This window comes from Pan paniscus, chromosome 9 (genome assembly GCF_029289425.2).
Source record: "Pan paniscus chromosome 9, NHGRI_mPanPan1-v2.0_pri, whole genome shotgun sequence".
In the NCBI taxonomy this organism is placed as follows: domain Eukaryota; kingdom Metazoa; phylum Chordata; class Mammalia; order Primates; family Hominidae; genus Pan; species Pan paniscus.
In genome coordinates, this window is record NC_073258.2 from 57,555,097 (window position 1) to 57,566,098 (window position 11,002).

The 11,002-nt window shown below is 39.3% G+C and overlaps 1 pseudogene; it reads left to right on the forward strand.

Moving 5' to 3' along the window:
- The first annotated feature begins 700 nt into the window (after window positions 1-700).
- On the forward strand, window positions 701-1,677 carry LOC112438845 (olfactory receptor 5AL1-like; annotated as a pseudogene).
- Window positions 1,678-11,002: the final 9,325 nt, after the last annotated feature.

The window sequence follows — 11,002 nt, forward strand, 5'->3', positions numbered from 1 at the left end:
TAAACATAGAAGTTAAATAAGGTTTTCCATCAGCTAAAGCTTTTTCATACTCTGTAAAATTGTTCACTGGTGTGTACTCTTCCAAAAAGACAAAGCCAGGGTATTCAAAATCCTGCTATTCTTTAATATCAACATGAAATGTCTATAAAGGAAAAAAAAGAGATAAGCAAAAGGAAGAAAATTTTGAAATCACTCCAACTTGGATGCCCAAGATGATAAATAGTGTTAATATTTTGATTTTGACCTTTTATGTTATATTTTCCTCATTTAATTCTGTTAATTTGTGATATCCTTATGAACTAATATATCTGTGTATAATTTCATAAAACAAACTTACAATTTAAGAAATAAATTTACATATATTGTCAATGTTACTCACATTCTTAGCATTGCAATGTGTTTTTATTTTTTGGTTTTTCCAGAAAAGTACAACATAGATTTTGCTGTTGTATTGACTACAGTATTTTACTTAAAATACTTTTTTCTTTTACAACTCTTTACTGAATTTTCTATCTTGGAATTTCTGCCTGAACCAAATTATTTTACCTGGAAAGCATAAGGAAAATTTATGTATGATTCAGAGTACTTATCAGAACTTTAATTTAATTAAACTTAATATAATACACTGGTAGGTCATGGCTATCTTCTCACATTTAATTGGTCATTTCTTATAGAGTCAAGATTATTCAGAAGGTGTGCTCTGGAGTTCATTTTAGAAGAATCCTGTATCTATTACATGGAAAAAGGCAATCATTCATCAGTGACTGAGTTCATCCTCCTAGGGCTCACAGATAATCAGGAACTTCAAGTCATTCTCTTTGGTGTATTCCTACTGATTTACTTAGTTACTGTGTTGGGTAATCTTGGTTTGATTGTGCTAATCCATATCAGTCCTCAGCTTCACACACCTATGTATTTTTTCCTCAGCCATCTGGCTTTTGTGGATTTTTACGGTACCTCTGCTATCACTCCAAACACCCTTGTCAACTCTTTGCATGAAATTAAAAGCATGTCATTTTATGCATGTGCCACTCAAGTGTGTTGCTTCATTACATTTTCAGTCTGGGAATTATTGTTGCTCTCTCTCATGGCATATGATCGTTATGTTGCCATCTGCAACCCTTTACTCTATGTAGTTCTCATGCCTAGGAGACTCTGCATTCAAATGGTCACTGGCTTATATATTTATGGATTCACTGTGGGACTCATACAAGCAGTGGCCACATTCCACATGTCTTTTTGTGACTCTAATGTGGTCAACCAGTTCTACTGTGATGATGTTCCTCTGATTGCTCTGGCTTGTTCTGATACACAAGTCAAGGAATTGATGTTGTTCATCATTGCTGCGTTCAATGTTTTTTGTTCTCTTATCATTGTTCTCATCTCCTATGTATTCATCGTCTTTGCTATCTAAGGATCCACTCTGCTGTAGGAAGACAGAAAGCCTTTTCTACCTGTGCTTCTCACATGTTTTCTATTTCCATATATTATGGGACCCTCAGTTTTATGTACCTACAGCCTAAATCAAGCCACTCACTAGATAAAGAAAAATTTGCCTCAGTATTCTATGCAGTGGTGATTCCCATGCTAAACCCATTGATCTATAGCTTGAGGAATCAAGAGGTAAAAAATGCTATGAAAAAAATTATTGAAAAAATGTGTTCTAGTAATCAATAGTAAAATTTGTTGGTACTAAAAGAAATACTACATACAGAGTCAGGACATTTTGAATCAAGGTTTGTACAGTGCTAGTATATGTAGAAGCCTTTGTCCTCTGGAGCTTATTTTCCTTGAAAATATGTCTTTTTATTGCTTTGGCTTACAAATGATAGGTGTTTTATAAATGTTTGCTTCATTGTTGAACTGCAAAAGAGAGATAATAATCTACTCTCTTTAACCATGAGATGCTTCAATACTAAATAGAAATAAAGAAGAAAACACCTTGAAATTATGACTTTATCTTTTTTCACTACAATATTGAGAACTTTAGGTTATCTCGAGAGACATGTACTATTATTGTTATTGCATATAATATTGCAAATACTAGGTAAGGTTTTCTTCCATAGCTGAACTGAGGGAAAAATGGTGAGATGCTTGGCTGAAAGATTTTGGTTTGAATATCCCTTACAAGTTAGATTATCCTTCACTTTACAATATCTCTATTGATTTGACTGAATATTTTTACATGATCATTCAAGCATCATCCTCCATATTACCCTCACATTCAGCCAGCACATTTGCTGAACTGATGCATTAGCTATTTGTCCTGGTGCTCTTCCTACCTCACCCCACACCCCATGACAAACCCCAGTGTGTGATGTTCCCCTCTCTGTGTCCATGTGTTCTCGTTGTTCAACTCCCACCTATGAATAAGAACATGCAGAGTTTGGTGTTCTGTTTATGTGTTAATTTGCTGAGGATGATGGCGTCTAGCTTCACCCATGTCCCTGCAAAGGACATGATCTCATTCCTTTTTAATGGCTGCATAGTATACCATGGTGTATATGTACACATTTTTTTATTCAGTCTACCATTGATGGGTATTTGGGTTGGTTCCATGTCTTTGCTATTGTAAATAGCACTGCAGTAAATATACATGTGCTTGTGTCTTTATAGTAGAATAATTTATATTCCTTTGGGTGTATATCCAGTAATGGGATTGCTGAGTCAAATAGTATTTCTGGTTCTAGATCCTTGAGGAATCGCCACACTGTCTTCCACAATGGTTGAGCTAATTTACGTTCCCACCAACAGTGTAAAAGCGTTCCTATTTTTCCAGAGCCTCACCAGCATCTGTTGTTTCTTGACTTTTTAATAATCACTATTCTGACTGGTGTGAGATGGTATCTCATTGTGGTTTTGACTTGCATTTCTCTAATAATCAGTGATGTTTAGCTCTTTTTCATATGTATGTTGGCCACATACATGTCTTTTTTTAAGAAGTGTCTGTTTTTTTGAGAAGTGTCATTTGTTTTTAATCCATCTTGAGTTAATTTTTGTATAAGGTGTAAGGAAGGGGTCCATATTCTATAAGCAAAATGATTGTCAGTGATGAGTACATGTTGAGACCATTCATTATATAGCATGATCACATCAAACTTTCATTGCTATAAAATGTATTATTTTCTTCTGAAGCAATATTGTAAATTGTTGTTGAATATATGTATAGGCTCATTCCTGACATTGTTTGCTCTGCTCACAGTGCCATTGCATACATGTCAAAGCCCTGAGGTTGCAAGAGAGGAGAAAGGATGACTGCCATCTACAGGACAGGTTATCCAGTCTTCATTGTTACAAGCCTCCTCTGCTAGAGCTAATCTTTGGGAGTTAAAAATGAAACTAATGTCTTGTGCCCACTTCTACAAAATTATCTAAAATCTCCTTTCCAAGGATACCACGTTCTTTCAAATGTGTTACTCCCAGTTCTCTAACCAACTGGCCAGTATTATTTCTTACTGCTTATGAATCAGTATATATCCATTTCTTCAGGCCACCTTTTCTCCATACGAAGTGGAAGACCAAATATTCTACCCACTGGGACAGTTTGCTTTCACCGTCATCCTTCAAGGCCACCTCCTAGTGGGACTATAAAGTGGTACAACTTTATATCTGATTATTTTCTACATGATGTAGCAACCCTTATTTGTACTGGGCACAAATCTCACTTGGAAACTCCTCAGTTGGAACCTCTAGCCCAGGAAATAATAGCACATATTGACAGAAAAGTGTCTATGCAGCAGGAATAGGTGATAAAAACCGTGAACTCACTGTTTATATAATTTGTTAATGCCATCTCAACCTGATTTAACCAGGTTGTATATGAATAATTTCCATTTGCAATGGATTGCTGTTGTGCCTGCCCAAACTTATAAGTTGGTGAATCTTATAATATCAAGTACAGAATAGACAGCTGATGCTTAATGTTTACTTGGTGTCCCTTCATCTGGCACTTTGTTTCAGACAAAAAACTATTTCATGTATTCATCAGAATGTCTGGCTTTGCTTCAATGTCTGTGCTGTGATGCTGATTTGGTCTTTCCAGAGACCAAGTATCATTATTTCCCAGCACAGATATCTCCAACATCATTGGATCACTTTCCAAATCTACTCTTCCTCTGGGACTGAGGCAAAAGAGGTAGTCTTCTGGAATACCCAGTAAATGGCTTACAGCTCTAGACCCCAGCATAGTATATTGTTTATGGCAACCCTAAATCATTCCAAAAAGTGCTACACTTATTTCTGAGTTGTACTAAACTTGTGGCACAGCAATGTGTTTTCTAACTTGGAGGAGATGAGCAAAAACTACCACAGATAAAAGAAAAACTTCAGCCGAATTAAATTTAAAGGGGTTTAATTCAGCAATGAACAATTCCCAAGTCAGGCAGCCCCCCAGAATCACACCAGATTCACAGAGCCTCCAGGAGTGCCTCGTGGTCAGAATAAATTTATAGACAAAATAGTTAAAGTGACAGTGAGTTGGAATTGGAAGTGAGATACAGAAACAGTGAGATTGGTTACAGCTCAGCATTTGCCTTACTTAAACACAGTTTGAACATTCAGCAGTCTATGAGTGGTTGAAGTATGGCCACTGGGATTGGCCAACACTCAGCTATTATTACGGGTATGTATTATTAAGTTAGGTTTTCAATTTTGTCTGACAAGCTAGGTTACAATTCATCTACAAGGACTCAAATATAGAAGTATGGAGTCCTTCTCAGGCCATATTTAGTTTTTTTTTTTTTTTTTAACAATTCCCCCTTTTTGTTCATTTCCTCAATTTTGAGAGATTGATTGAAACCTTAGTCATTGATGTTACTATCACTGTCATAAATGTACTTATACAGTTTTGAAACCCACTGGGAAACAGTGAGGTTTGTAAGGAGAGAATAAGGACTGAGTAGAGGGTACCTCCTTGTGCTGGAACATCTTATTTACAGGAGAAAAACAAAACCTGTTTTGTTCTAGGATCTATGTGTTTTCTTGAAGCCTTAGTTTGATTATGTCACATTTAGCACAGGTGACTCCATTTTCTTTTGGTTTGGTTTGCTAGGGCCTCACGCATGAGCTTAGTCCAAAATAACGGCCTCCCATAATTTTGTTTAAAAAAAACTCCCCCTTTTTGCTCAGGTTCTCACTTAGATGAAAGTGTGACCAAAGCTTAGGGCCTTAGCGCCACTCTCAGTTACCATCATTTTGGGTTTCTAGTCTCAGCATGTCACTCATAAGTTACGGTGTCCTCATGGTAGCACATTTCTTTCAGCTTTCATCATTCTAGTTGAAGAGAAACCACTTGACATTCTATAGATGGCTGCATGCAAACATTTAAAACCTTTGAGAGAATACAGTGCATCAGGGAAACTATTACTATGAATATCGGGAGGATAACACCAAGAGTTTGGAGGATGCTCCTTACCCAGGGTCCCCATAAAACAAAACAAATTAAATAGTTTAAAGAATTAGCTAGGTGCAAAGTCTACTCACTTGACTAAGTGGTCTTTCATTAATCCCCTGCAACTGAATTTTTATATTTTACATTTGGTGTATTTCTCCATAGGCCACAAGTGTCAGCAGCTGCACATGTGCTTTTCTGTTTAGCCAATCTATTATTTAGCATAACTTTCACAGGACAATTTAAAGTTTGTTGTGTAACAATGTCCTTTATAGTGGAATTTGCTGTTGAGCCTATTATGAGGGAGACATTTCTGATTATGGCCTTTTTTATTCTAAACCATGGAAAAAGAACTTAATAAATGATGTCCTTCTAGAAGAGTGAAGGCCTCCTGATAACGTTCTCTTTAATTCATGATATGGGTTAAGAGGAGTTTTGACTGATTATGAGGCAACATATGCACCACTAAAGTTTCTCGCCTATATTGGGCCTTCATCTTTTATCTATTGAAGTATAAGTTTATTCATGTATAAGACTGGCTGGAAAATCCTTCGCAAAGAAAAGTATACACTATAATTGCACATAATGGAACCCCTTTTCACTTCTATTGTTGTTCATAGAGACATAAACAAGGAAAAAATATTCAAAGATAAGAGTCTTATGGTAGTTGAAGTTTTGATCCATGATCTTGGGAAAAGCTGTTCACATCAAGTATTCCATCTTCTTCTGGGGAGAAACTTCCCTGGTTAGTTTTACCTTAAGGGTTCCAATGGGTGTACAGTTCCAGGAGTGTGGAAGGAACCTTCTCAGTTGTGAGATTATAAACCCAAAATTCAAGGGGCCAAAGTTTTGCTGTAGTGTGGATGGCAAGGACAGTCTTCCTCAGATGTTCTCAGAAGATCCAATCTTCGGGCTCTAGACTGTGAAGGAACTGTCCTCAGTGAACCATAAAAAGCTTTATTTACTAGTGAAAATACACTGTAGCATAATAAACTACTGGTATAATAACATCAGCTCCCTTGCATGGAAAACCTTTAATAGAACCAGAAAACATGCATTAAAAATGACAATTGAATGAAATCCCTTTATAAATGTTTAAATGGTCCATCTGGTAGCCAATTGTATCTGAAGCTTTGATTGTCTTCCCAGGAATATGGAACCAAACATTGGTTTTAAACTATTTTTGCAATTTATAAGTCACCACATCAATATATTCAATTTAGATTATTTTGTCTTTCCCATGACGAGTTACGGAATGTAGAACCTTTAACAACAAAAGCTTGAAGGGCTCAGGAAGGACAAGTAGGCCATCCTGGTTCTTCATGAATCCATGCTTAACAGTGGACTCATGTCCTCTTGAATACCAGTTGTTTCTCCAATTTAGGTGCATAGCACTGATAACTAATGGGTTATCATAATCTGACTTAGACCATGGAGTTCAATTAAATTGTATATTTAAACAATTTTAGTATTGACTGATTTAGCATGATAATCTAGAGCTTGATTTTGAAAGGTTTGGTCAATACCAAAGGTTTAAAACATTGGATATTACAAAATAGAATCTTAAGTTACATAAGTCATTCATTTAGCCAAAATAATGACACAAAAATGTTTTAAAGGATGAAACATTATTCTGATACATAGGAGACTCAGCTTTCCAAACAAGACAATGAAGACAGCATGAGGACAACTGACCCTGTCTCCCTTCTTTACTTCCCCCACCTTTTCTCTTTTGTAGTTTACTTAGAAGGTAAACAAAAACATTTCATTATCTTTTAATATTACATTTCTCTTTTAAAAGAGAAAACCAAATTTTATGTTTCCATTAGTGTATTTTTAATGTTAAAGTCAGTTTTTAATAACATTTTATAAATCTATTCAGTTTTAATTATTTTGACCATAAGGTAAGATTTTTATAAACCTTTTATAACCCCTTCACATTTTGTTTGCCTCAGAGCAGAGCAATGTTCTAAAAAAACTCTGTTGTGCTTCTATTCCAATGTTTAATTCATGGGAAAAAAAACTGAATAATGCCATTTTAACTTCAGCCAATATGTTCACACATAGAATCTCTTATAATTAATTTCCATAAACTTTTAACAACTTGTTCAAACCTTTAGCTTAATTTAATTTAAAACAATATTTTAATTCTCTAATCTAGGCAAAAATTTACATTTTTAATTTTTTAATTTTATAATGTTTGAATTTTTTAGAAAGCATTGCCTGTGGCAGGGTGGGAAAGGCAAAATGTTCAGAGAGGCCAGAGAAAGACCCATCCATTTGCAGCGACAGTGAAATTGTGGCTGCTGTTGCGAAGGAATTTTTTTTCCAGAAGTCCCATTAGCTCTTAAGTTTCCCCTTTTGAGGGAGGAAAAAGCTCCCCATGTCCCAAGATCCTGCATGCTTAATCCTGTCACCCATAGTTGTCAGCAAAAACTGCAAGGCAGATTATTCCAAAGGGAATAGCAGTTGACATCCCGTAGTGCCAAACCCGTTCTTAGCCAAAAAGGACTTTACTGAGGCCCTCATTTTTTTTGGTGGGGGCAGCTGGCGGAGAAGACAGAGTCTCTCTCTGTTGCCCTGGCTGGAGTCAGTGGCACGATCTTGGCTCACTGCAACCTCTGCCTCCCGGGTTCAAGCAATTCTCCTGCTTCAGCCTCTGGAGCAGCTGGGACTACAGGCGTGCACCACCACACCCAGCTAATTGTTGTATTGTTAGTAGAGATGGGGTTTTGTGTCCAAAATTGGTGGGTTCGTGGTCTCGCTGGCTCAGGAGTGAAGCTGCAGACCTTTGCGGTGAGTGTTACAGCTCATAAAAGCAGTGTGGACCCAAAGAGTGAGCAGTAGCAAGATTTATTGCAAAGAGTGAAAGAACAAAGCTTCCACAAAGGGGACCCGAGCGGGTTGCCACTGCTGGCTCGGGCAGCCTGCTTTTATTCTCTTATCTGGCCCCACCCACATCCTGCTGATTGGTAGAGCCCAGTGGTCTGTTTTGACAGGGTGCTGATTGGTGCGTTTACAATCCCTGAGCTAGACATAAAGGTTCTCCAAGGCCCCACCAGAGTAGCTAGATACAGAGTGTCAATTGGTGCATTCACAAACCCTGAGCTACACGCAGGGTGCTGATTGGTGTACTTACAATCCCTGAGCTAGACATAAAGGTTCTCCAATGCTCCACCAGAGTAGCTAGATACAGAGTGTCCATTGGTGCTAGACACAGGGTGCTGATTGGTGTGTTTACAAACCTTGAGCTAGATACAGAGTGCCAATTGGTGTATTAAAATCCCGAGCTAGACATAAAGGTTCTCCAAGGCCCCACCAGACTCAGGAGCCCAGGTGGCTTCACCCAGTGGATCCCGCACGGGCTGCAGGTGGAGCTGCCTGCCAGTCCCACACCGTGCGCCCGCACTCCTCAGCCCTTGGGTGGTCGATAGGACTGGGTGCCGTGGAGCAGGGGGCGGCGCTCATCAGGGAGGCTCGGGCAGCACAGGAGCCCACGGAGGGGGTGGAAGGCTCAGGCATGGCGGGCTGCAGGTCCCGAGCCCTGCCCCGCAGGAAGGGAGCTAAGGCCCACGAGAAATCGAAAGCAGCGCTGGTGGGCTGGCACTGCTTGGGGACCCAGTATACCCTCCGCAGCCGCTGGCCTGGGTGCTAAGCCCCTTATTGCCCGGGGCAGGCAGGGCCAGCCGGCTGCTCCGAGTGCGGGGCCCGCCAAGCCCACTCCCACCGAGAACTCCAGCTGGCCCCCAAGTGCCGCGTGCAGCCCTGGTTCCCGCTCGCGCCACACATCCCTGCAAGCTGAGGGAGCCAGCTCCTGTCTTGGCCAACCCAGAAAGGGGCTACCACAGTGCAGTGGTGGGCTGAAGGGCTCCTCAAGTGCCGCCAATGTGGGAGCCGAGGCAGAGGAGGCGCCGAGAGCGAACGAGGGCTGTCAGGACTGCCAGCATGCTGTCACCTCCCAGTTTCACCATATTGGCCAGTCTGGTCTCAAACTCCTGACCTCGTGATCCACCCGCCTCGGGCTCCCAAAGTGCTGGGATTACAGGCTTGAGCCACCGGGTCCGCGAGAGCCCTCATTTTTAAATGTACTTCAATGCATTGCTGTTCATTAGGAATGTTCCACTTTAAGTTATCTTTAGTAAGATTTTGCTGTTTCTCTAAGACTACTCTGCCTCCCAGGCTTAAAATATAAGCCAAAAGTTTTAAGGTTATACTCAGTCTCTATAAATTTCAGAAAACTGAGAAATTTCTCAGTTTTCCAGAAATTAAGGATCTCATTTTTACCTAAAACATTGGCTTTACTCTCAGCTTCTCTTGATTAACTTAGCCAACGATTTTTTCCCCAACTAAGTGTGCTAGAAAAGTGAAACAAAGGGGTAGAACACAAAAATCCCTGTGAATTTTCAAATCCAAATTTTATAACCCCTGCAATATTACTGCTTATTACCAGTTCCTTTCTGACCCAGTGAGATGTAAGAGGCCTCTAACTGGATCCAAGCCAGTTAATTCCAAGATCAAATCCCTTCTTAGACACAGTCCAGTTTCTGTTGTGACCCCAAACCCAGATTGGATCAGACGTTTGCTCAAAGTAACTTGGAGAGCTCAAAACACAAATCCGTGGAGTTCCAAGACCCAAAAGGGAGCTTACCCATGATCCCCAGCGGCTCTGAGAGACAAGGGACACAAGTGGATCCTGCAGGTTCCTTGCTGTTCACTCAGCACTCCTGCGGGTCGCTAGAAGCTCCACTTTGGTTCCCGCTTCTGACGCCATCTGATAAAAGAAAAACTTCCACCAAATTAAATCTAAAGAAATTTAATTGAGCAATGAATGATTTGTGAATCTAGCAGCCCCCAGAATCACAGCAGATTCACAGAGACTCCAAGGGTGCCTCGTGGTCAGAACAAATTTGTAGACAACAAAGGTAAAGTGATGTACAGGAATCGGAAGTGAGGTATAGAAACAGTGAGATTGGTTATAGCTCCGCATTTGCCTTATTTGAAAGCAGTTTTAAAACTCAGCAGTCTATGAGTGGTTGAAGTATGGCCGCTGGGATTGGTCAACCCTCAGCTATTGTTACAGTTGCATACTATTAAGTTAGGTTTTCAATTTTGTGTGACTATTAAACTAGGTTACAGTTCATCCACAAGGACGCAAATATAGAAGTACGGAGTCCTTCTCAGGCCATATTTAGTTTGCTTTAACACTGCTTACTTAATTTGAAGCAAATGCACCCGGGAAACCACTGGACTTTGAATTTTTGTGGCTTTTCTTCTCCTACCATTTGATTTATATGTGTTACTAAGGCGTTTAGAGATCTTGCCACTCAGAGTTCAACATTCACAATTAGCAAGATTCTATCAAAATGGTAAAACATCATGGTGTTTGGTGAAATAAACATCAAGGTGATTAAAACCTCCATTTGCAAAATTTTGAAACGGAAGAGTTCATATATCTTTAAGGAAGTTTGCTATACAGTATCATATTTTTTTCAGAGAAACCAAGGCCAAGAAAATTATTTAATATACAGAATAAAACATCTCGTGTCAAACTCGGAAAAAAAAAATCATTCTAAGACTTATACTTTGGATAAATCATTTATAATTGCCAGATAA